Below are 24,201 nucleotides of genomic sequence, written 5' to 3'. Positions count from 1 at the left end.
TTTTCTTTATAAATGGCTCAGTCTCAGGAATTTATTCACAGCAGCTTGAGAATTGACTAATACATGTGGTATCGATGCCGCAGTAGTGTGAGGTGCAGACTTGCCACTGAGATGCTCTCTTCAGGTCTTTTCTTATTGCTGCTGGAGCACCTTAATATTTTTCAGATTAAAAGACAAAAAATAACTTCATACAACAGTTATGGGACCTTATACAGCAGTTGAAATAGTTTGTAGAACAATATTTCTATAGTAACACATTAAGCAAAATTATCAGTAAAGCTGAAAATACACATTTTACTTCTGACTATCAAAACACATTTCTAAAATTCCCAATACTCTTGCTTATCTTAAATAGATTAGTCAAGGATCAAAACAAAATGCCTCCTCACTATAAATTTCACAAGGTCTCAGGGTCATTATTTTGAAAAGATTTCATGGAATTAGATTTATTTTTAAGCATTTTATGAATTACTATAGAGATATCTGTTGCCTTTTATGACTTTTTCCCTAACATTTAGATGTTTTGTTTAAATCAGACTATGAGTGTATCTACATTTTTATGCTTAATTTGGAGTTTTGATTAAGCTAAGTTTTGTTATGTTGGGTTTACTAAGAAAATTCTTTTCATAGTAAGTGAGTGACGGTGATAACTATAGTCATTCAGTAATTATTCATTGAGTATCTATCATATACAATCACTAATCTGAATAATGGAAAGTCAATGTCAAATAAGAGAAAATTCTGCCACCATGGCAAGAGCCATTATAATTGGGATTTGTGGGGAATTTAACAACAATAATTCCTATGAGTTTAGAGAGCAGTTTTGTCATAAAATAATAAAGTCAAATATAATATCAAGTGGTATGAAAGAGTAATTGGATGATTTGCTCTACAATCAGTGGTGGTGCCATTTACATTAATACCTAATGATGGGAAGGGATCCAAGAAGTGTAATTCCAGACAGAGGGACTAAGAGGTGCAAATGGCGATGAGTCTCACAGTTATCAGAGTAGGAAACAATGTTTGTTTTTGAGCTAGAACATTGCTGATGAGAGGCCAAGTATTAGGAAATTATACTGGAGAAGTAGGCAAGGGTGAATCATACATGGCCATGAAAACCATGGCAAGAAGTTTGGATTTATTCTCTGCATGATTGGAAACCACAGAATAATTTTAAGCATGGAAATAGTATGATCTTAAGTAAAATAAAATTACCCTGGCTGTTATGTGTTGAATGGACCACACAGGTGAAACAGTAGACCCAGAAAACAAAGAAAAGTCTATCTCACTAGTATCTGAACAATAATGGTGATTTACTCAGAGGTGAAGGTGCTGGATATGGAAGCAACTAGTGAATATAATGAACATTCAGAAGCCAGTATCAACCACATTTGCTGATGGAAAGGCAATGGGAAGAGTAGTGTGAACAAAGAGAAGAGCTGAGGAAGACACTATATTTTAGGCCTGAGCAACTGCTTGCAATGGAAATGTGTAGAGAAGAGGAGGTGTATTTGAAGACAGTATCTTTCTGTCTGTTTATTCATTTACTTGCAGTGAAGTTTGAGATGCTTGAATAGTCATCCAAAAAATGGTATGTAGGCAATTGGATATCTGAATATATAGTGCAGAGGAGAGCTCACGATCAGCAGCAGAAATTTGTATATCAGAAGCAGGTTTTGGCAGTTAAATGATATGGATTGGCTCAGTTCACCTGGGGAATGTATATAGATAAAGAGCATTTTGAGGTCACAATGAGAAAGTGGCACAAGTAAAACTGACTAAGACAGAAGAGTCAGTGGAGTGGAAGGAGAACCAGATGAATGTGGTTTCAAAAAGTCTGAAATCAATATTTCAGACATAAAAGAGTAGCCTGTTCTGTAAAATGACATGAGAAAGCTGAGTGAAAAGACGGACCATGACTTTTGGATTTTGCAAGCAGTTGCTTTTACACAACAGACACACATGCGCGCACACACACACACACACACACACACACACACATACATGCATATTATATATATATATATATATTTTTTTTTTTAAATCATGAGTTTACATAACAGTACTTGCTGCATGATTCCAGTTATGAAGTAGTCAAACACCAATTTCTTACATGGTTGATAAATGAAATCACTTGGGTAATATTACTTCCTGCTATATTCATGCCTGTAATTGTAATTTAACAGATTTAAAGGACAGAAACTGATCACCTCTATAAGTTATTTAAAATAGATAACTTGTTTTTCAAGTGAATAAACCTACTGGAATGACCTTATAAATCTTTTCTAGTAATGATATTTTTATTGATGGAAAAAGTAAACAAAGCGAAACTTATGTATAGGGACAAATAACAATATTTGTCTCTTTCCCAAATAGTATAAACCTTGCTAAGTGTTCTTACAACAAAAACAATTTTTAAAAGGCATAAGGAAACCTTTAGAGGTGATGAATATGTCTATTACTTTCATTATGATGATGATTTATTGGGTGTATGGATGTATCTACATTCATCAAATTGTATATATTAAATATGTGCATTTTTTAAATAGCTATACCTCAATAAAGCCATTTTTTTAAAAAACAAGAAAACAAAAACTTTATGCCTTTGTGATAAAATGAGTAAGAAAGTAGGCCCTATTTCAGGGATTTTTGTTTACTTTTGTGTCATATCATTGCATGTTTTTTTAAAGGAGAGTCCTTAGTACTTTACTTTTATCTTTTTTAAGTTACATATTTTAATTTATTTTTCATAAGCATTATATGAACTTGAGTTTCAGTAATTGTGACAAATCAAATTGTATCCTCTTCCTCAATGGTGACAGTGCCCTACAGAGATAGGGCACGTGAAAGCCACTGAAGGGATAGGGATGGGTGTCAAACATTGGTATTCCATAGCACTATATAGCACTATTTGTGGAGTTTCTTACAAAATTCCGATTTTGGGGATTACCCCCTGAGATACAGATTCAGTAATTTCAGAAAAATTTCTGTAATTACTGATTCGGTAATTGTTAAAAACCAGGGATCTGCCTTCTAACAAGCATATTAGTGATTTTATATAAATTGTGAGTATTCTAATATAAATTCTGAGTCTAAGAAAATTGGGAGAAGAAAGTGGTAGGGTTAACCACATTTTGAGTAAATGACAATTTACCTACATAGAACACACAAATCATATGCTATTATGGCCAGAATTTACTGTGCATGCATTAATCAATTTCTAAGACAAATATGCATGTCTATATACATATTAATATACATGTTTACACATGTGAATTCATTTTCCAAATTATGTGTATAATATATTTATGTTATTTGATATATTATCTTGCATTTGCAAATGATGGGTTCCAAAATTAGATAGAGGAAAACTAGAAGTTGAAGTTAATAAATATATTTCTTTGCAGCTGACCACTATATACTAATTGATGCTTTTATCAATAGTTTTTCCATTTAATAGGGTTACAATTTTAGTAACTGCTTTACCTTTAGAGAGGACCTAGAGCCACCTTCAAAAAAAACAATTCTTAATTTTTGTCTCTGTAAAAAAAAAGGGAAGTTTTAATTTAAATAATAACCCTAAATGCTAAATGTGCAAATAATGAAAGATTGTGCTAACAATAGAAGATACATGCTTTTGAAGCCTGTACATTTTGAGGCATTGTGTTTCTAATATTTTTCTTTAGCCCCTCTCTCCATTTCTCCCTTTCTTCCTCTTTCACTTCCTTCCTCTTTCACTTCTTTTGTTTGGGCTGCCAATGGCACAGTCCTCCAAGAAGGCCAATCCTCCTGTGGAAGTAGCAGCTATGAGAATGAGGAAGACTTGAGCTGCAGTTCTGCTTCTGTCTCAAATAAGCTGTGGGTACCAACTGTCTCTGCTGAGACCTATCTATTGATATTACTCTCTTCTTCTTTGATTCAATAGCACTGAAATTAGACCAGCCATTCTGAACTTTTAGGGGGATCTTTTGAATGAAGTAAAATCTGTAGATCCTTTCCACTGAGGAAAAAAATGTATAATCACAAATGCACAATCATTTTGCACAGTCTCAGGTGAGTAAGAGCTTCTGAACAGGAAGGCAGCTAGTTTTAATATTCTATGATTTTCACTACTGTGGAGGGGATTGCAGGGGGACAAGTAAAGAAAGAACCCGTGTTCACATCCTTGTGCACTTAATGAAAACCTGTTTCTTACATGAACAGGTAGGGCAAAAAGATAGCTTCCATGAACCATAAGAGTTGCCTGAGAACTGTGCTCAAATGCTGGAAGAACAGAAACCAGACTCACAATGATTTATGGATCTCGTTGCACCTTTGGTTGGTCAAATGTGAATTTGTTTTTCTTCCTGCAATAATACAATAGATGCTTCTGACTACGTTTGGTAGTCATTTCTGAAGCATGGCAGGGATTAGTTTCAATCATTAGAGAGTATGCTTTCCATCTTGGCCATCATACAGGCATTTGTGGCGTTCAGGGTACTGCTATCTAAAAGTTCCTAGAAGGTCTTTTCACCTTTTTTAAATTAAGCATAATTTAACACCACAATCAAAAGTCTGATCATCATATTTCAGTATCTGAAATCACAATATATGCATTGAGCTTTATCTTTGCATTTAGAATTCAGTAAATCATATAAATTTTCAATCCTTAGAATATAATCCTAACATGATCTAGGAGTTTATAGATGATAATTAATTTATCTTTTTAACTTTTTTATAACCACCAGACAAAAGTCAAAGAGAAAATTTGGTATTTTAGCATAATTTATTTAAATTACCCTAAGGCAACAGCTGATATAAATCACATATTTAAAACAGCAATTATGATTACTTTGCTATGTCCCATAACAAGAGTAATAAACATATTATGGATTTTGACAAGCAGTTGGATCCTTTTACATAGAATGGTGATAAACCTCTTTGTTATCACAAATAACTATCTTGAGTTAGGGAGACAGTAACTTGCAAGTGAAATTTGAGGTGATAGTTTTTGATAAGAGCAATGAGAATAGTCTCTTAAATTTCAGGTAATTATGTATCTCAAGCCTTAATAATTGGCTTAATGAATGAATAAATGGCTCTTTGGAGTAACTGGATACTAGTTTGTTAAATGGTTCATGAGGTTATGTCTAGTTTTACTTTGTGGAGGATTGTAAGAGCACTTCTAAGTCCAAAAAAACACTTAAAAAATCCATTTTATTAATTCAAAAGAGGGCTGTAAAAGACATTGTGGATGTTAGAAAATAAAATTGTCTCTCATTAAAGCAGTTGTAGCAACAGCTCCAGACAAGGAACTGAAACAAAATGAATATATTGAGAGTGTTTTCCTTAGGAAGGCCGTACTTTTAAGGGAGAATAGATACATGAGGCTTAGTCTTTCAAAACTGTTGATTCCCAGAGAAATGTGGAACCTAGATGTCTAGCCCCTCCCTCTCAGTCACAGATTAGTATCCACTGCCTCTTCTTCATGCCACTTCATTCTGTTACCAAGTAAATGCAGCATCATTTAATAGAGAACTGATGTTAATAAAATTAGCCGGTCACACATTGAAGCATTTATTGAGATCCTCTGGTTGTACATTTCCAGATCACAGTCAAGAAAGAAAACAACCTGTAGACCAATGAGAAAGTGCATCAAAAGCTGCAGGGGCAGCACAATTTTTTCTAACATCATCTCTTCTGGGAAACATTACCCTCCTGTGCTCTTCCAGACCATTGATTCCATTCTGAAACCATAAAAAAGAGATTATAAATCAAGAGAAAGAGGTACTGGTAGAATACTATGAATGGTTTATAAGTTATTTTGTGAACAAAATTGAGACCATTAGAGCTGGTGAGCAGCTTTCTACCTCTAATCATTTTTTCCATTAACTAAGTTTTCCTTTTTTTCAATTTTTTTGCCTACTCTAGAGAGAGTGGTATGAATTTTGTAGCTGTATCATATAGTAGAATTCTAAAGCATCAAACAGGCAGTGCTTACCAATTGCTACCCACTTCATATGTCTTGCAAAGGTATCAATGCCTAACATAGGTAAACCTTCCTTCTGACATCTCAGAGTCTGAACCACTGGTTAAACTTCTCTAGTAAAAACAGAGAGATATAATGAAAGTGGTATGGGACTGAAAGTTAGTTGACCTGGGTTCCACTCTTAGCTCTTCTCGGTCATTGATATAGCCTTAAGAAAAGTTGTTTAATAAAATTGAGCCTCAATTTCCTTCTTAGTACAATGGTTAATATGATGGCATGGACATCTGATAGGATGTTTCACAGAAAATATAAGATTGCACAGGTGAATGTTTTAAAAACCTGGAAAACACTCTTGAATTTGAAAGCAAAGTATAGTATTTATTATTATTTATCCTTTTATTTTTTCCATAATCATTTCTACATTATTCTAAATTTCTACTGTCTCATTCCAATGAATCTTATGCATACGTTGAGATTATCATCTTATTTCTGGCTTGCTATGTTCCTATTTCTTGGTTGTTACGGGCATCATCTGTTTCTGCCAACCAGCAGACACATCCTCTTCTGGGCAATGGTTTCTCAATTTCTTTCTGGAACTAGCCATTCCTTACCGTGAGTCCATCCGTTCATATGTTTCCAGAGGTCCTGACTTTACCTCAGAAAACAAATGAAATGAATTAGATATAAGCCAATCAGTGTTACATTTCCTCAGCTTCAAATGTTAGTTCAGGAACTGGCCTGCAATAAAATTTTAGCTGAAAATGCTGGAAACATTCTCTTGCTTTTTTGCTACTTGATATCAACTGGAAAGCATGTACCGCTGAGAACTAACAGCCATTCTGTGACTAAACTCAACACATGTCTGAGAGTGAAGTCTCCACAGTTTGTAGACCCAAGACATGAAAGACAAAAATCAGATATTCCTGAAATGGTTTAAAACCCTACATCAAGCTGTGACTGAATGCATACATGCTCCAGTATTGTTCTGTGATCCAGTGACTTTTTTTCCTTTCTACAAGTCACCTGTGGTTTTGTTTTATGTTATTTGCAAAGAAAATAACTCAAATACAAAAACTATGATTGTTTGAAATAGATAATATTTATTGTTTCTGTTGTCAAGCATTCACATAAGACCTTTACACACAGAAAACTCACTTAATCCTCCCATACAGCTCTCTGTATTATTTTTATGCCCAGATTGAAAATGAGAGAATTGAGATGCAATTTCTCAAAGTCACACAATTAGTATGGGGAGGATCCAGTATTCAAACACAGAAACCATACCATTTTGTATGCAATAAGGATTCTATTTTCTAATGAAAATATTCTTAACAACACACAATCAAGGAACAAGAAAATTATTGTGTAATTGAAATTCTTAGACAATCTTGAATATTTTAACTATTTCAGCTCTGCCCTGGATCACATCCCCGTTATGCAGGCCTGTGGAAACCAAGAAAAGAGAGACTTGATGCAAATTTCAATTTCACTTTGTTTTTCACTAGTTTAATCCAATCTGCTCTTCAGAAAATTGACCTGAGGACAGAGATTGGGCTAGTGAAAAACAAGTGAAATTGACATTTTTCCTAGGTAGCAAGTAGAGGGAGAAATTTTCTTCTGCTTACACTCATGGATTCTACTATATATAGCTTGGCCCTGAGAGTATCTCCTACCCTAGCTCCCACCGAGACACTTAACTATTCCCCCTCAATGTTCTCAGCCATCCTCTGCTCCCAACTGCTGACCAGAGGAGTTCCTGTGGCTAATAACCCAGAAAAGGGCACAGAAGGAGAGCTAGCTGCTTGGTATCTTGTGGAAACTTACAGAATCAGAAGAAGAGAATGGGGTTATAATCAAAAGTCACAAATTCCTGCCAGTGTGATTCTTGTGGACTATTAAAATAACTAGAACTTTATGCTACTTCATTAGGACACTTTAAAAAAAAGTTTCAGGCCTTGTTTTATGCAGGGCACACCACTTGGAATCATGGCTCAGCTCTCCCAAACTAGTTATAAATGTGCAGCATAGTCCGACAGGGTTCACTTCTTTGTTCCCAGGTGGTTACATATCATCACTCAAAGGAATCACTTAAGATAACATTGATATATGAATTATTTTTCCCTGACCAAAAGGAAGCTCTTTCCAGTCAATTGACACTCAGTCTTGAGTGTCTGAATGTCTTGCAGTTAAATTGTTAGAAAATGACATTGAAAGTGGGAAAGGTTTTTTTCTCATTTGCCTCTCTTCTAACTTTAATACACTAAAGGTATTTTTCAGTTACTTCATAGACTTGAAATAAATGCTTAACAGAAATTGTCATTAAAAATTCTGAATAATTTTCAAAGTCAAATTCTAACTCTAATGCTCATCATAACTCCATTTTAAAAAACAATAGTAATTCTCACTGTCTTCTTTTCTGAAGCACAAAACCACCGCTGTCTTCAAGAGGAGAATGAGACACTAATTCATGTCCCTATTACATCTTGGCTGGATTACTGCAGTTCATTATAGACTTTCTTGCCTGTTTACTTAGGCAATAAATCTTGTCATTACATATACTACATCTCTCAGGTTCAAGACAACTGCACAAAGGCTGTATTGCTATTATAAACCTTTAATTTAAAAATCCATAATTGAAGAAGGGCAAATATGTGGTTGAGGCTTCAAGCATTGGTCATTTGGAGGCACTCCAACATTAAACTGCATTTGCTCCAAGTAATAATTTCAGAGGTACGACAAGCAGCGGTGATGACACCATGGGTCTAAATAGAGCCAAATCTGTAAGAGACAATGTTGTCTCATATCTAGAGCCTCATAACTCTGCTTCCACCTATTAACACTGGTAGGACCCTTTTGCCATGATCAAAACAAAAGCTGCAAAAATCAAGTACAAAGGTTTAGCAGATAAGAGGCACAAACAAATACTTTGTCAACCCTTCAATGCTGATGTTTGTTCCTTTGGAATTTTTCAATTTCACCCAACTTTTATTCTGAAAACTAATGAGGAGTTGTTATTTAAAAAATCAAACCCTCATACCTTTTATGTTCTCCAGACATCTTTCAAAGTGAATATTAAAAATAGCTACTATATACCTAGTGTTTATTAAGTGTTGGACACACTGCTAAGTACTTTACTCACATCTCTGCAAAAGTCCTTAAAATGGCGTGGGTGTCGGGGGAACCACATTATTTAAAATATAATTGCATTAACTATGAATTTAAATTATTAGTTTACTAATAAGTAGATTAATAAATTAATTTGTTATCTGGTGCTGAAATTGAGATCAAATTTAGATAACACATCTATCTAATCTTAAAACTGCACCATAATCATTGATGTTGTTTTCAAACACACATGTACAATTTTACACTATTTCCATTTGTTAAATCCTTGAATTGACTTGATTGTTCCAGAGGAATTGCTCTTCAGTTCTCTTTCCTCAAAATCATTCCTACTGTCTCTAGGTAATTTAATTTCTCCTTCTTTAAGTTTTAACTTGTATCTCTTCAACTGCAGCTCCTAAATTCATATCTCTAATCTCTCTTCTGTCTTCCAGAATCATGTTGCCAACTTTTTTTTTTGATCTTTTGTTTTTAATATTTTACTTTGAAATAATTTTAAACTTACTAAGAGTTTCAAAGATAATATAGATAGGCCACAGGTACCCTTTACCCACTTTCCTCCAATGTTGACATCTTTTCTATCTATTATCACATTAGTAGTTATCACAATTCAAAAACTAGCATTGGTGGCTGGACATAGTGGCTCAAATCTGTAATCCTAGCACTTTGGGAGGCCAAGGCAAGAGGATCACTTGAGTCCAGGCATTCAAGACCACTTTGGGTAACATCTCTACAACAAATACAAAAATTATCCTGATGTGGTATTCACCTATAGTCCCAGCTGTTTAGGAGGCTGAGGCAGGAGGATAGATTGAGCCCAAGAAGGTCAAGGCTGCATTGAGTTATGATTATGCCACTGTATTACAGCCTGGGCAACAGAGTGAGATCCTGTTTCGAAGAAGGAGGAGGAGGAGAAGGAGGAGAAAGAAATTAGCATTTGCAAAACTCGTAACTAAACTACAGACATTTTTTTTTTTTTTTTTTTTGGATTTCTTTTGTTTTCCATGGATGTCTTTTCTTTGTAGAAGGATCCAATCCCAGACATCGCTTTGCATTTAGTCTCTTCTGGTGTGTGACAGCTTCTTAATCTTTAAGTTTTTCATGACCTTCAAAGTTGTAATCAATTACATTGTTTTTGTCTGATGTTTTCTCATGATTAGATTGATGTTATGGATATTTGGAAAGAATACAAAAGAAAGAATTTTCTTTCTCGTTTCCTCTTATGTCTCATTATTTGTAACATTAACCTTGGCAACTTGGTTAAGGAAGTGTCTTCCAGGTTTCTCCAATATGAAATTAGTTTTTTTTTCTTTTTCGAGATGGAGTCTTGCTTTGTTGCCCAGGCTGGAGTGCAATGATGTGGTCTTGGCTCAAGCAACCTCAACCTCCCAGGTTCAAGTGATTCTCCTGCCTCAGCCTCTCAAGTAACTGGGACTATGGCATGCACCACCACACCTGGCTAATTTTTGTATTTTTAGTAGAGATGGGGTTTCATTGTGTTGGTCAGGCTGGTCTCAAATTTCTGACCTCATGATCCACCTGCATCAGCCTCTCAGAGTGCTGGGATTATAGATGTGATCCCCTCTGCCCAGGGAAGTTACCGTTTATACCCTCCATGCTCCATTTTTAAAAATTGAGTCCCTAAGTCCAGTACACACAAAAAAGGAGATAAATTAAGTTTTAATTCTTGGAGACCTGTGAGAATATTTTTCAACATGTTAGTAAAAGCAGACCAGAAATCAGATTAAGATGGCAGATAGAAGGGAGGGCTAGCTTGAAGCTCCCACTCGGACAGATGGAGCAGTATGTGAAGACTCACATCATGAACTTCTGCTCAAGAACTACTTCAGGAACATAAGAGGAAAGTGGAAAGAATCCACAGTCCCTTGGAAGGAATTGGATCACCCCGGCAGGCTTCCTGAGATGCCAAAACAATGTGAATTTGCTTGCTTTCTCAATGGGAAGATTCCTGGTCTGGGGCAAGTTCCCAGCACTGGTTACCGGCTGCCTGGAAAGAGGCTGAGTGTTGTTGGGGGTGGATGGTGGAAGTGAGATTAGCCTTCAGGACTGCAGGCTGTATGAGAGTGTGGTGAGGCCTGTGACTGCCAGCTTTCCCCACTTCCCTGGCAACCTGTATGAATCAGCAGAGGCAGCCATAATCCTCCTGGGAACATAACTTCATTGGACTGAGAACCACAATCCCATCACCCACAGCAGCCTCATCCAAAAAGAAGCTGAGCTCAGACATACCTATCCCCTCACCAACCTGGCGGTTTTTCTCTACCTGCCCTAGTAGCCAAAGACAAAGGTCATAATTTCTTGGGAGCTCTATGACCTTACACACAGCTGAGAAACCTGAATAGCTAACCAGGTGTCCTTAGGACAAATTTGTGCCCTCCCTATAAGACCACAGCTGATGCACTCTTGAAAGCACCACTTGGCTGGAAGCCAACCAACACAAAAACCAGTGTACTAAACAAAAACACTTTTACATGCATAAATTGGAAAACCTAATGGAGATGGATAAATTCCTGGAAGTATACAACTCTCTCAGATTAAACCAGTAAAATATAGAATCTCTGAACAGACCAATAACAGGCAGCAATATTGAAATGGTAATTTAAAAATTGCCAACAAAAATGTCCAGGAATAGGTGGATTTACAGCTGAATTATATAAAAAAAATCAAGGAAGAATTGCTAACAATCTTTTTGACACTATTTCAAAAAATAGTGACAAAGAGGAAATCCTCCCTAAATGATTCTGTGAAGCCATATCACCCTAATACCAAACCAGGACAGGATATAACAAAAAAAAAAAAAAAAAAAAAAGAAAGAAAACTACAGACCAATATCCCTGATGAACATATATGCAAAAATCCTCAGCAAATACTAGCAAACTGAATCCAACAGCATATCAAAAAGGTAATCCACCATGATCAAATGGGTTTCATAACAGGGATGCAGGGAATATTTAACATGTATAAGTCAATAAATGTGATACACCACATAAACAGGGTTAGAAACAAAAATCACATGATCATCTCAACAGACACAGAAAAAGCATTTGACAAAATTCGTCATCTTTTATGATTAAAACCCTCAGCAAAATTGGCATAGAGGAGACATACCTTAAGGTAATAAAAACCATCTATTACAAACCCATAGCCGAAATTATACTGAACAGGGAAAATTGAAAGCATTCCCCCTGACAACTGGAACAAGAAAAGGATGCCATTTTTCACCACTTCTGTTCAACATAGTGGTGAAAGTCATAGCCAGACCAATCAGACATGAGAAACTAATAAAGGGCATCCAAACCCACAAAGAGCAAGTCAAATTGTCATTGTTTGCTGATAATATAATCGTATACCTAGAAACCCTAAAGACTCATCAAAGAAGCTCTTAGAGCTGGTAAATAAATTCAGCAATGTTTCAGTACACAAAATTGATGTACACAAATCAGTAGCCCTGCTATACGCCAACTGCAACCAAGCTGAGAATTAAATCAAGAACTCAACCCCTTTCACAATAGTTGCAAAAAATATATAAATAAAATACTTAGGAATATACCTAACCAACGACATGAAAGACTTCTACAAGGAAAACTATTAAACACTGCTGAAAGAAATCATAGATGACACAAACAAATGGAAACACATTGCATGCTTATGTATGGATAGAATCGATATTGTGAAAATGACCATACTGCTAAAAACAATCTACAAACTCAGTGCAATTCTCATCAAAATACTACCATCATTCTTCACAGAACTAGAGAAAACAATTCTAAAATTCATATGGAACCAAAAAAGAGCCCACATAGCCAAAGCAAGAATAAGCAAAATGAACAAATCTGGAGGCAACACATTACCCAACTTCAAACTACACTATAAGGCCATAGTCACTAAAACAGCATGGTATTGTTATAAAAACTGGCACACAGACCAGTGGAACAGAATAAAGAACCCAGAAATAAAACCAAATACTTAGATCCAGCTGATTTTTGACATAGTGAACAAAAACATAAAATGGGGAAAGGTTACCCTATTCAGTAAATGGTGCTGGGATAATTGCCAAGCCACATGTAGAAGAATGAAACTGTATCCTTATCTCTCACCCTATACAAAAACCAACTCAAGATGGATCAAAGACTTAAGTCTAAGACATGAAACTATAAAGATTCTAGAAGATAACATTGGAAAAACCCTTCTAGATATTGGCTGAGACAAGGAATTAATGACCAAGAACCCAGAAGCAAATGCAACAAAAATAAAGATAAATAGATAGGACTTAGTTAAACTAAAAAGCTTTTTCACAGCAAATAATAATAATAATTAGTAGGGTTAACAGACAACCCACAGAGTGAGGGAATATTTTCAAATCTACATATCTGACAAAGGACTAATATACAGAATCTACAAAGAACTCAAACAAATCTGCAAGAACAAAAACAATCCCCTCAAAATGTCGGCTAAAGATATGAATATACAATTCTCAAAAGAAGATATACAAATGGCCTACAAGCATATGAAAAAATGCTCAGAATCACTAATTGTCAGGGAAAATGTAAATAAAAACTACAGTGCAATACCACCTCATTCCTACAAGAATGATCATAATCGAAGAAAGAATAATAGATTTTGTTGAGGATGTGGTAAAGGCAGAACACCTCACTTTTGGTGGGAATATAAACTAGTACAATGACTATGGAAAAGAGTGTAGAGATTCATTAAAGAACTAAAAGTACATCCACTGTTTGATCTAGCAAGCTCACTGCTAGGTATCTACCCAGAGGAAAATAAGCCATTATACAAAAAAAAAAAAAAAAAAAAAGAGGAAAAAAAATACTTGCACTCCCATGTTTATAGCAGCACAGTTTGCAATTGCAAAAATTATGGAACCAGCCTAAATGCCCATCAATCAATGAATGGATAAAGAAAATGTGATATATATATATGTGTATATATATAAATATATATATATGCACAATGGAATACTTCTCAGCCATAAAAAGGAATGAAATAATGACATTTGCAGCAACTGGATAGAAGTAAAGACTATTACTCTAAGTGAAGTAACTCAGGAATGGAAAACCAAACATTGTTCTCACTCATATGTGGTAGCTAAGCTATGAGGATGCAAAGGAATAAAAATGATACATTGGACTTTGGGAATTTGTGGGAAAGGTTGGAGGGTGGCAAGGGATAAAAGATTACACGTTGGGTAGAGTGTACACTGCTTGGGTGATAGGTGCATCAAAATCTCAAAAGTCACCACTGAAGAACCTATTAATGTAACCAAACATCACCTGTTCCTCAAAAACCTATTGAATGAGCTATGTGCCTATCCTCTCTTTTTCTTTCGTAGCACATCTTTTATAGTACACTTTCTAGACCATTTAGGTTTATCTGAATCTTCTGGTATTTTCCTTGTCTCAGTTACAGATTCAGCCATTTCCACAAGGGGCCCTGGAAAATGGTCTTCAGATAACAAATGGTGTGTTTGTTTCTCCTGAGGTTTCACTGATTTAAACCCTCCCAGCCACATGACAGGGAATATATGTATATATATTAATTCAGGTATACACACAATCTATGTTTACTTTATCTGTCTATCTATCTATCATCTACCTATCTATCATCTATCATCTATCTTTTGAAATAAATGAGTTTATTCTGATATCTCCAACTGAAAAACTACCTCAGAGTTCATTGTTGCTTTTTCTATTTACTTATTTTTTTAACTTCTCATACAAGGGCAAAACTGGTTCTCATTATCTATAATATATTTACTTGTTCAAACCTTGCATAAATGTAGTTGGAACTGCTAAACTGTACCCATGTGAAAAATAAATCTAGCCATAAGAGTAAATTTCTTGTGTACAGTTTTTCCAGCCTAACAGTATTTAGTCAAAACACTGTTTTTCCAAGGTATTAAAATGACTTCCTTTCTTTTCCTTCCCCTTCAGTGTGCTTAGGTCATATATTTGTAATATAGTTAAATTCCTTCTTTATATTCTGTATATACCAACTAGGGTTCTCCAACCATTCTATTTGTTTTTATATTTTGTAGTTAAAAATGTATGTATAGCAGATTTATATACAACATACAAATTATGAGTACATCTCCAATGAATTTTTCAAAGTACACACGTATGTAATTTCCAGTCAGTTAAAGATAGGAATGATTACTCCACACTTGAACCTCTTTTATGACCCTTCTGATCATTATTTCTCAAAAAAAAAAATGTTTATTTTGACTTCTGTATCAGGGGTTAACTTTGTTTCTCAACATGCTATAAATAAATAACCTTTTAAAAATTCAATACATTTATAAGACACACCTATGTAGCAACATATATGAGGTACTTGTTCTTTTTAATTGCCCTACAGTATTCCTTAATCAACTTTATCGAGGTACATTGCATATGCAATAAACTGCACCCATTTTTAAATACACTGCTTGAGTTTTGACATACATATGTATTCATATAACTAACATCTTACCCAAAGATATTCAATTCTCCCATCACCACAAAAAAATCTCTCATGCTACATTACAGTCTAGACCACCTTCCTGCTTGTTTTAGCTTGTTCCACAGGCTAAACAGGAAGCATGGTTGGGCAGGCCTCAGTAAAGTTATAATCATGGCAGAAAGGTAAGGGAAGCCAACACATTCTACATGGCTGGAATAGGAAAAAGAGAGAGCAAAGGGGACGATGCTACACACTTTTAAACAACCAAATCTCATGAGAACTCAATCATGAGACAGCACTAGGGGTATGGTGCTGTATCATTCATTAGAGACCACACTGATGATTCAGTCTCCTCCCACCAGGACCCACCTCTAAAAATGGGAATTACAGTTCAACATGAGATTTGGGTGGGTACACAGAGCCAAAATACATCACCCCTGCAACCTGTATAGCACTGATCTTATTTCTTACAAAATTGGTCATTTGAAATATTAATCACTTCATGTTGCTATCCAGCTCTTCAATCATTCAGGTCTTCCACATTGCTTTCAGAAAAAAAACAGGATCTTTTGGATAATTTCTATGTTCTCCCTGAGCTGACCTCTGTACACTTAACACTTGTGCTCTCCTCTCTTTCACCTTACTGTTCTTCCATATAGAACTACCTACAAATCGTCCAGGCTCTTTACTTCCTGTCTTCGTACATGCATAACTTTCTTTAAATCAAGAGTATTTTTCTTTATTTTCTTACTTATGACCACCCAGTTGGGAAACTTTGCTGCACTTCACTTCAAAAGTAACACGACCATCTCTTCCTATACTTGTATGAAATTATGGCCCTAGGATGTGTTCTGATAACATATGTTCAGCTCTGTTATATGCTTGCCATAATTTTTTTGTATCTAAATTATATTTTCTAAATTATTATGCCAAAAGCTTTACCTTTTAGGATGTGTACTTTTATAAATATTTACATAACTCTAGATTTATGTAACTACCAACAGAATTAGAATGAAAAAAAAGCTTAACTCCTCCCTAAAAAACTCCATTATACTATAATTGTATAGTCATCCTTTCTCTTTCCCTAACACCTGGCAAATAGTGTGCCCCATCATTATTGTTTGTCTTTGTGAGTATGTTATATTAATGGAATTATAGAATATGCAAATATTAACTATAGCTTTGAAATTCCTCCAAGTTATGTGTAATTTTTTTAAAAAAAATTATCTTCCTTTCCTTTTGCTTTGTATTGGGTTAAATATTTTTTATGATTCTATGTCTGTGTTTTAGTTATCATTTATAAATACTTTTTAAAATTAATGATCTATATTAAGATAGGCTTGTAGTGCTTTACAATATTACATTCATAATTATTCTCTACCTCTGCATAACAGTTGTCATTTTTAAACTTTTATACGTTATAAGCACACAGTACCTTCTTATTATTGCTTTTGAAAGTAACTCATCTATTAATAAAAAAATAAAAGAAAATGAATTTTATTTTTCTTTGATTTATTCTTTCTTTAGCTCTCTTTGATTTTTAGTGTAGATCCACATTGCTGATGGGTGTTACGTACTTCATCCTTTATCATTGATTGAAGGGCAGGTTAAGTCAATTAGTAATTATTTTATTTCTCCTTACTTTTTGAAGAATATTTTTACTAACTATAGAATTTTGAATTGACAAAGTTTTTTATTTAATTGCTTTCCATTTTTTGTTCTTATTTAAGAGTTTAAAGATGTGCCTCATCATCTTCTTGCTTGAATGGCTTCTAAAAAGAAATTGGCTCTAATTCTTATCATTGTTTTTTCTGTGAACAATAAATAATTTTTTTCTCTGTTTGCCCTCAGAATTTTCTTTTTGTTGCTTTCAGCAGTTTACATTTGATATAGCTAGTTGTTTTTTTCAAAATTGATTTTTTTGCTTGTTTTTGGTTTTTATTTCATTTGATGTTCTCTAAGCTTCTTGAATTTTTATTGTCTGTAATTAATTTTGACAAATCCTTCAATATTATCCTTCAAACATTTCTTTTGTTTTCTTTTTTGCTATACCTCAGTTTCAGTTGCAAATATGTTTGAACATTTAACATTTTATCGCAGTTCTTGGATGCTCTGTTACAGTGTTTTTAGTACTTCATCTCTTTGTATTTTGATTTGGGTAGATTCTATTCCACCTCCAGCTCACTAATTCTTTTCTAATTCAGATGAACTTACTGATCAACTCATTGAAAAAAACAAACAATTCTTCATCACTCTCATTGTTTTTTTCATTTCTCATATTTTTAATGTTTTTGGATAGATTTAATCTCCTCTGACGTTACTCATCTGATAGTACATGCTAATATTTCTATTTAAAACTTCATATATCCATCTCAAATAGTTTAAATTCTTTCTCATACAGTTCCAACATAATTAGTTATCAACAGGAATATAGTTCTCATGATGGCTTTGTCTCTTCTGATTGCATTTTTCTAGACTTTTTCTTATGCCTCCTATATTTTGGATAAAACCAAGACATCTCTTTTGGATATTCTGCATTGCAACCTATATTGAGTGATTAAGCAGTGAGGAAAAGACCATAAATGCTACATGGTGTTGCTTAAAAACAGAACTGAGAGCACTCGTATAACATGAATTTCTCTAGTCATCTCATGGGGAGAAGATTTAGTCAGGCATAACTGAATACAACTGTGGGTGGTACTCAAGATGAAAGCCCCTGACTTCTTGCTGTATTGTATATTTATGGAAGGTTTAGGAAGGGGGGACAGGTCCCCCTGTTAGCCAGCTTATCACTGACTACCTAAAGAAGATCTGCCAGTGTCACAGTCTAAATTTGAAATGCAATAACTATTGGCTTCATTCCTCACCTAAATTTAAGACAGCAGAAGTGATTTTAATATTCTGTTTGATAAAGAACAATTCAAGTTGGATATTAAAAAAAATAACTGTTGAGTGAGATCATAATTCTTCTGTGAGCAAGATACAAATGGTCCTTGTTTATTTAATTTATGTATGCCTTCAGGTCTTAATATTTTTCTACTAACTTGCCATCTTTCTTTTTTAGTGTTTATCTGTGAAAAGTATGATTGAGTACATCCAAACTAAGACACTAGTGTGTGTGCATGTGTGTGCATGTATATATTTCCGTTAGCATTCTCATTTCATCACGGCTGACAGAATCCTAAATCTCTTTATTCACTGGTTCATACTAATTGCCTAAGTCAAATTTTAATTTTGGGAGAAGTGCTCAATCTAAGCCAGCAAATAAATTGCTAAATAGAATAGATCTCTGCATTAGTGGGGAAGGTAAAGTAGTGCCTCAATTATTCCTTCCACTTCCAAGTTTCTATGACTCTCAAAATTGTATCTTCTCACTTTTCCATTAAAATACATAATACAAAAGAAAGATCAAGTCCCTTAGGAGAAGACCTAGGTTGTTCCCAAAATATACTGTACTCTGTAATGTTATTATTTATGTTTTGTAAATTATAGTTTCACTACTATTTTTAAATTATTTTCCATTACTATTTTTCTTTTGGACATAAGATCTTGCTCTGTTGACCAGGCTAGAGTGCAGTAGTATGGTCATAGTGAAGTGGCTACGTTGTCTGGGGTATGTACCCATGATTAATTATCTCCCAGCAGAAAAATTTAGCACAGAGACACATGAGGAGTTCAGGAATAGAGGTTTAATAAACAGAAGGAAGAGAAAGTAAAACAACTCTCTCTCTATTGAGAGAGAGGGCACTTCCAAGAGGAAAGATTGGATGGTGTCAGATGCTCTGGATTTTATAGTTCGGCTTGAGGAATTGGTGTGTCTGATTTATCTAGGGCTCACAGATTGGCTGAATCAAGTACGATGTTTACATGGTGCGAGGGGAAAGCTGGTGGCCACACTCTAATCTCATTATGCAAATGAATTTCCACTTGGCCAGGGCCATCTTGTCTGTTCCTTAGAATACATGTGGCTGATAGAGAAGGAAAAGATGGAGCTGCAATCTTGAACACATCTTGTCCCTAGTTCCTGCCATCACTCACCAGTGTAAGCTCCCAGCTTGCCTGGGTATGTCTGCAGCTCAACTTCACAGGCTACTCTTTGTTAGAAAATGATTTGGGGCTGCTTTTCATTAAAAATAAAAGCCTTACCAAGGACTATCATGCCCTCACTATCTGCCTAAGTGATTTTTTCTTAACTCCAATGTCAATAGCTCACTATAACCTCAAACTCCTGGGCTCAAGCAATCCTCCCACCTCGTCCTTTTAAATAGTTAGAACTACAGGTGCATGCCACCCTGCTCAGATAGCTTCATTTTACTTATTTCTATCTCTTTGTAAAGATGGGGTTTTGCTGCGTTGCCGGGGCTGGCCTGGAACTACTGGCCTCAAGTGATTCTCCTGCTTTGGCTTCCCAAAGCACTGGAATGACAGACGTGAGCTACTATGGCTGACCTCCACCTCTCTGTATCAAGGGAAATATGAATATCATGCCATGTTGAGATGAGGTAATGCATGCAAAAACTGATTTTTAAATTATAATAGTTATACATATTTAAGACACTATTTATTATCACTTATTACATACCCTGGATAGGCATATTTCTTGAAATTTTAACAACTCAGAAGTTAAGATTGAGGTGTATTGGAGTTTAAGTATTGGTGCTTTTTTTGTCATCTTAGTTCAACATAAGATAACGGTGCTTTTCCTAAGTAATAGTATTTTTGAATCAGTGAATAAATGTATATTATAATTATTATAAATTTCAGTAGTTTATAGCACAGCTTCTTATAAAAGAAGTCTCTGTACAAACTGATAGTTAAAAAAAATAATCCTAGATTGATGATAATATGGAAAAAAAGCCAAAAAAAAAAAAATAAAAAAAAAACAACTAAGATGAGAAGCTCCACATGCAAATACTGTCAGTCTCATTTCTTGGCAATTATGACAGCATATTTAATGGGATAAAATAAAAGAAAGCATTGATATTATCATATTGTTCATATTGTTTTAAAATACTGAGAATAACATGGTAATAGTCCCTTTAAGTAAACGTAAACTTATAATATCATGTTTTTAATATCACTTTAATATATACTCATTTTATTTTGTTCTCATCAGGGCCCTATTATATATGCATGGCAAATATATACAACGTCCTTTTATAGATAGTAAAACTGAAGACCCCCAAATTGTAGTAATGTCTCTTAGTTCATGGCGTGTTAATATGAGTTTAAGACCTGAAATAGGATTTGATTTCTAAATCCATTTTCTTTCTATCATGCCAGGCATAATTTTCTCCTCGCAGACTGTAGAGGCACTAAAAGCCTAAATCACAGGCTTTTTGACTGAGCTTCAAAGAAAGAATAACCAAAAGTTCAGAGGAAAGGAAGAAACAATAATACATGTAGGATGGAAATACAGAACTCTCTTTTCTGTCTCCTTTGCCCCTTGATTTTTTTTTGTTATTGTTGTTGTTTAGAGGCAATTAAAATCCTGGTTTCTTATTGAGGCATTCAGTATCTTTCAATAATTCATAATTATTGATCCTGAACTAATTATTGTTGCATGTCCACAAAAATGACAAATTTACAAAGAACAAAATCTGCTAATATTTAATAAAGTGTTAACACTTTTTTTTTCTTTTTTTTGAGGTAGAGTCTCTGTTGCCCAGGCTGGAGTACAGTGGCATGATCTTGGCCCACTGCAACCTCCGCCTCCTGGGTTCAAGCGATTCTTCTGCCTCAGTCCTCTGAGTAGCTGGGACTACAGGAGTGTGCACCACCATGCCCAGCTAATTTTTGTATTTTTAGTACAGATGGGGTTCCACCATATTGGCCAGGCTGGTCTCGAACTCTTGACCTCTTGATCCACCCGCCTTGGCCTACCAAAGTTCTGGGATTACAGGCATGAGCCAATGAGCCCAGCCAAAAAGTTTACTCTCAATTCAAACTATGTGCTATGCATTTTACATTGGGTACATCATTGTATCCACTCAGAAATCAAATGTCACACTAGATTTCAATCCTTGTTTGCATATTTGGAATGACAAGGTTGTTTCTATGGCAAAATGCTGCTTCCCATTAGAATTATAACAAAATTAGAATTAAAAAAACTTCACAGTTGTTAAGTCATGAACAGATAGGAAGGTTCCATGAATAATATAAACATTGATTATAAGCATCTAAGTTATCAAATTAATTAAAGTTAATGTTAAATTGAGTATTCCACAAACTCTCTTTAAACAATTTAATTTACTTTTGTGGCTTCAACCACCACTTAGATGAAAATGACTTCAAAATTTATATTTCCTGGACATATTCTGAGATTCTGACACACATAGCCAGCTGCCTCCAAAACATTTCCAGTTGACTTACCACCAATTTCCCAAACAGAACACACCTTCCCCAGTGTTGTAAATGATGCTATGTTTATATTAGTTTGTTTATTTATTTTATAAGAATATAAGATAAACTATTGACAATGTGTTCTTAATATTTTGTTTTTAGGATAGCTCCTGGTACACAGTAAGTGATCAATGAATATTTATTTCATAAATGAGTAGTAACTATTATATACAGTTTGCTATGTTACATGGTCACAAAGAATCAAATGTTTAGGTGAGAATCTCAATGAAGCTCAAATTATGCTTAATTTGTACCAAAAAATGAATAGAAAGAAATCTAGCTGGAACATAAAGTCATTTTAAGGTAGAAGCTCCAGTGAAGTTATCTGTATTTAAATTCTATGTATAGCCAGAACTCTCTTTATTTCAGGGAGAAAAATGAAATAATCTCTAACATAGTTCAGGTTCAAGCTTTGAATTCATTTAGCTCATATAGTTTGGGGAGGATACCAGAAAAAAATTCAGGTGAGGATATTATTGTTCTTCTCCATGATGTTGGCTCTAAATAATGCCCTGTCTTATCCTTTAGCTCCCCAGCCCTTATAGATGAAAACAAGTCCAGCAGCAAATTCTGCTATCATGTTTCTCTTTGTAAGAGTATTCACCCCTGCAATAACAATTTAGTTTTGTTGTAACCACACATTAATCTAGAACTCCAGGGTCTACTTATTTTGTTCCTTCTGTCCAGCACTGTTTTTAAAAACTAATGTCCTTCTACCTGTTTGTGTCCCTACTGTACAAACCCAATAATTAGTATATAGTTTAATGACACTTTAGCAATAAAATTTAATAGTGGCTGTGAAAGTATCAACTAAACATTTCTGAATGTAATGTAAGTCTATGCAACATAGCTATCTGCACACATTTTATTATCATCTTTTAAAATCTTCATCTCAATTTTGAAAGCTGATTTTATCAAACTCCTCAGTTTACAGAATGCAATCATTATCAGTCCATAAAAGACCACTTCTTTTAGTGTTTATTTTTCTTTTTACAAAATTTCAGTTCTATTCTTTCACTCTTTCATTGGCTCCAACTTTCATGTTAAATATCGTGTGTGTGTGTGTGTGTGTGTGTGTGTGTGTGTGAGTGTGTATGCCTTCTTCTACAATGTATGGTAATTATTTTTTATCTATGTGTTTGTAGATTACCAAAAAAAATTTGTTGGGCTATACAGTAGGTTGAATTATATTTCTCATATTTTTTCACTCAGCAGTTTTCAGATTCTATCTGGGTTGCCAGCTGTACTTTGGAGCTTCTAATTTTAACCGCTTTATGTTATGGGCTGAATTGTGTCTCCCTAAAATTTATTTGTTGAAGTTCCAACTCTCCAGTACTTTGGCATGTAATTGTATGTGAAGATAAGGTCTTTAAAGAGATGTTTCAGTTAAAATGAAACACTAATCTGATTGGTGGATTATAAGAAGAAGAAGAGGTTTTGGAGGCAGGTGTGCACGGGGAAAAGACCATGTGAAGAATAAACAAGAGAACCCGTCATCCATGGAGAAAGGACTCAGGGAAACTATCCCTGATGACACCTTGATCTTGGACTTCCAGGCTTCAGAATGATGAAAAAATAAATTTCAGTTGTTTAAGTCACTCAGTCTGTGGGATTTTGTTACAGCATCCCTAGCATACTAATACATGTAATATTTTATTACATACATGAATTTGTGAACCAAAAAGTATCTGACATAGGTCTCAATCAATTAAAAATATATTTTGCCAAGTTTTAGGACACATACCCAAGAAGTAGGTCTGTGCTTTCTCCAAAGATGATTTTGAGGCCTTCCATATTTAAAAGGGGAAGGATGGATATTGGGGAAAGAGGAAGAAATTCTACAAAGGTGTGAGTAAATAAGAGACAAATGGTTGAATCTTTTGAGTATCTGATCAGCCTTTCACCAAATATATAATCTACATACAAGAGAGGAGTAGAGGAATTGCCACTTAGGCCTTCCTCTATAGTTCAGTGACTCTGTATTTTTAAATCAGAGGAAACAATCAGACATGGATTTGTCTCGGGTGAGCCGAGGGATGACTTAGAGGTCTGTCCATTTTCCGGCATCTGTGAAGATAAGCTCTCAATATACACTGTCATGGTGACATTCAACACAATCATTTTAGAGTAAAGATCTTGGGGGCCACAAGGAATTTCCTAGTGGGCAAATTGTGAGGGCGGTATGTAGCTTTAAAAACAAATCTTTGTAGCTATCTTATTTAGGAATAAAA

General features: G+C 34.7%; 1 long non-coding RNA gene across 1 annotated transcript; it reads right to left on the bottom strand.

Annotated features, from left to right (window-relative positions):
• Positions 1–304: 304 nt before the first annotated feature.
• On the bottom strand, positions 305–24,201 carry LOC116528155. Its single transcript, XR_004258887.1, has 3 exons — positions 24,077–24,201; positions 6,137–6,146; positions 305–320 (listed from the first exon to the last, which is right to left on the bottom strand). It is a non-coding gene; the product is annotated as an uncharacterized LOC116528155 (long non-coding RNA).

Source organism: Sapajus apella, unplaced genomic scaffold (assembly GCF_009761245.1).
Source record: "Sapajus apella isolate SASKATOON/1434 unplaced genomic scaffold, GSC_monkey_1.0 scaffold57, whole genome shotgun sequence".
NCBI classification, from domain to species: domain Eukaryota; kingdom Metazoa; phylum Chordata; class Mammalia; order Primates; family Cebidae; genus Sapajus; species Sapajus apella.
Note: the sequence above shows the minus strand (reverse complement) of the source record. Positions and strands in the feature narration are given on the sequence as shown.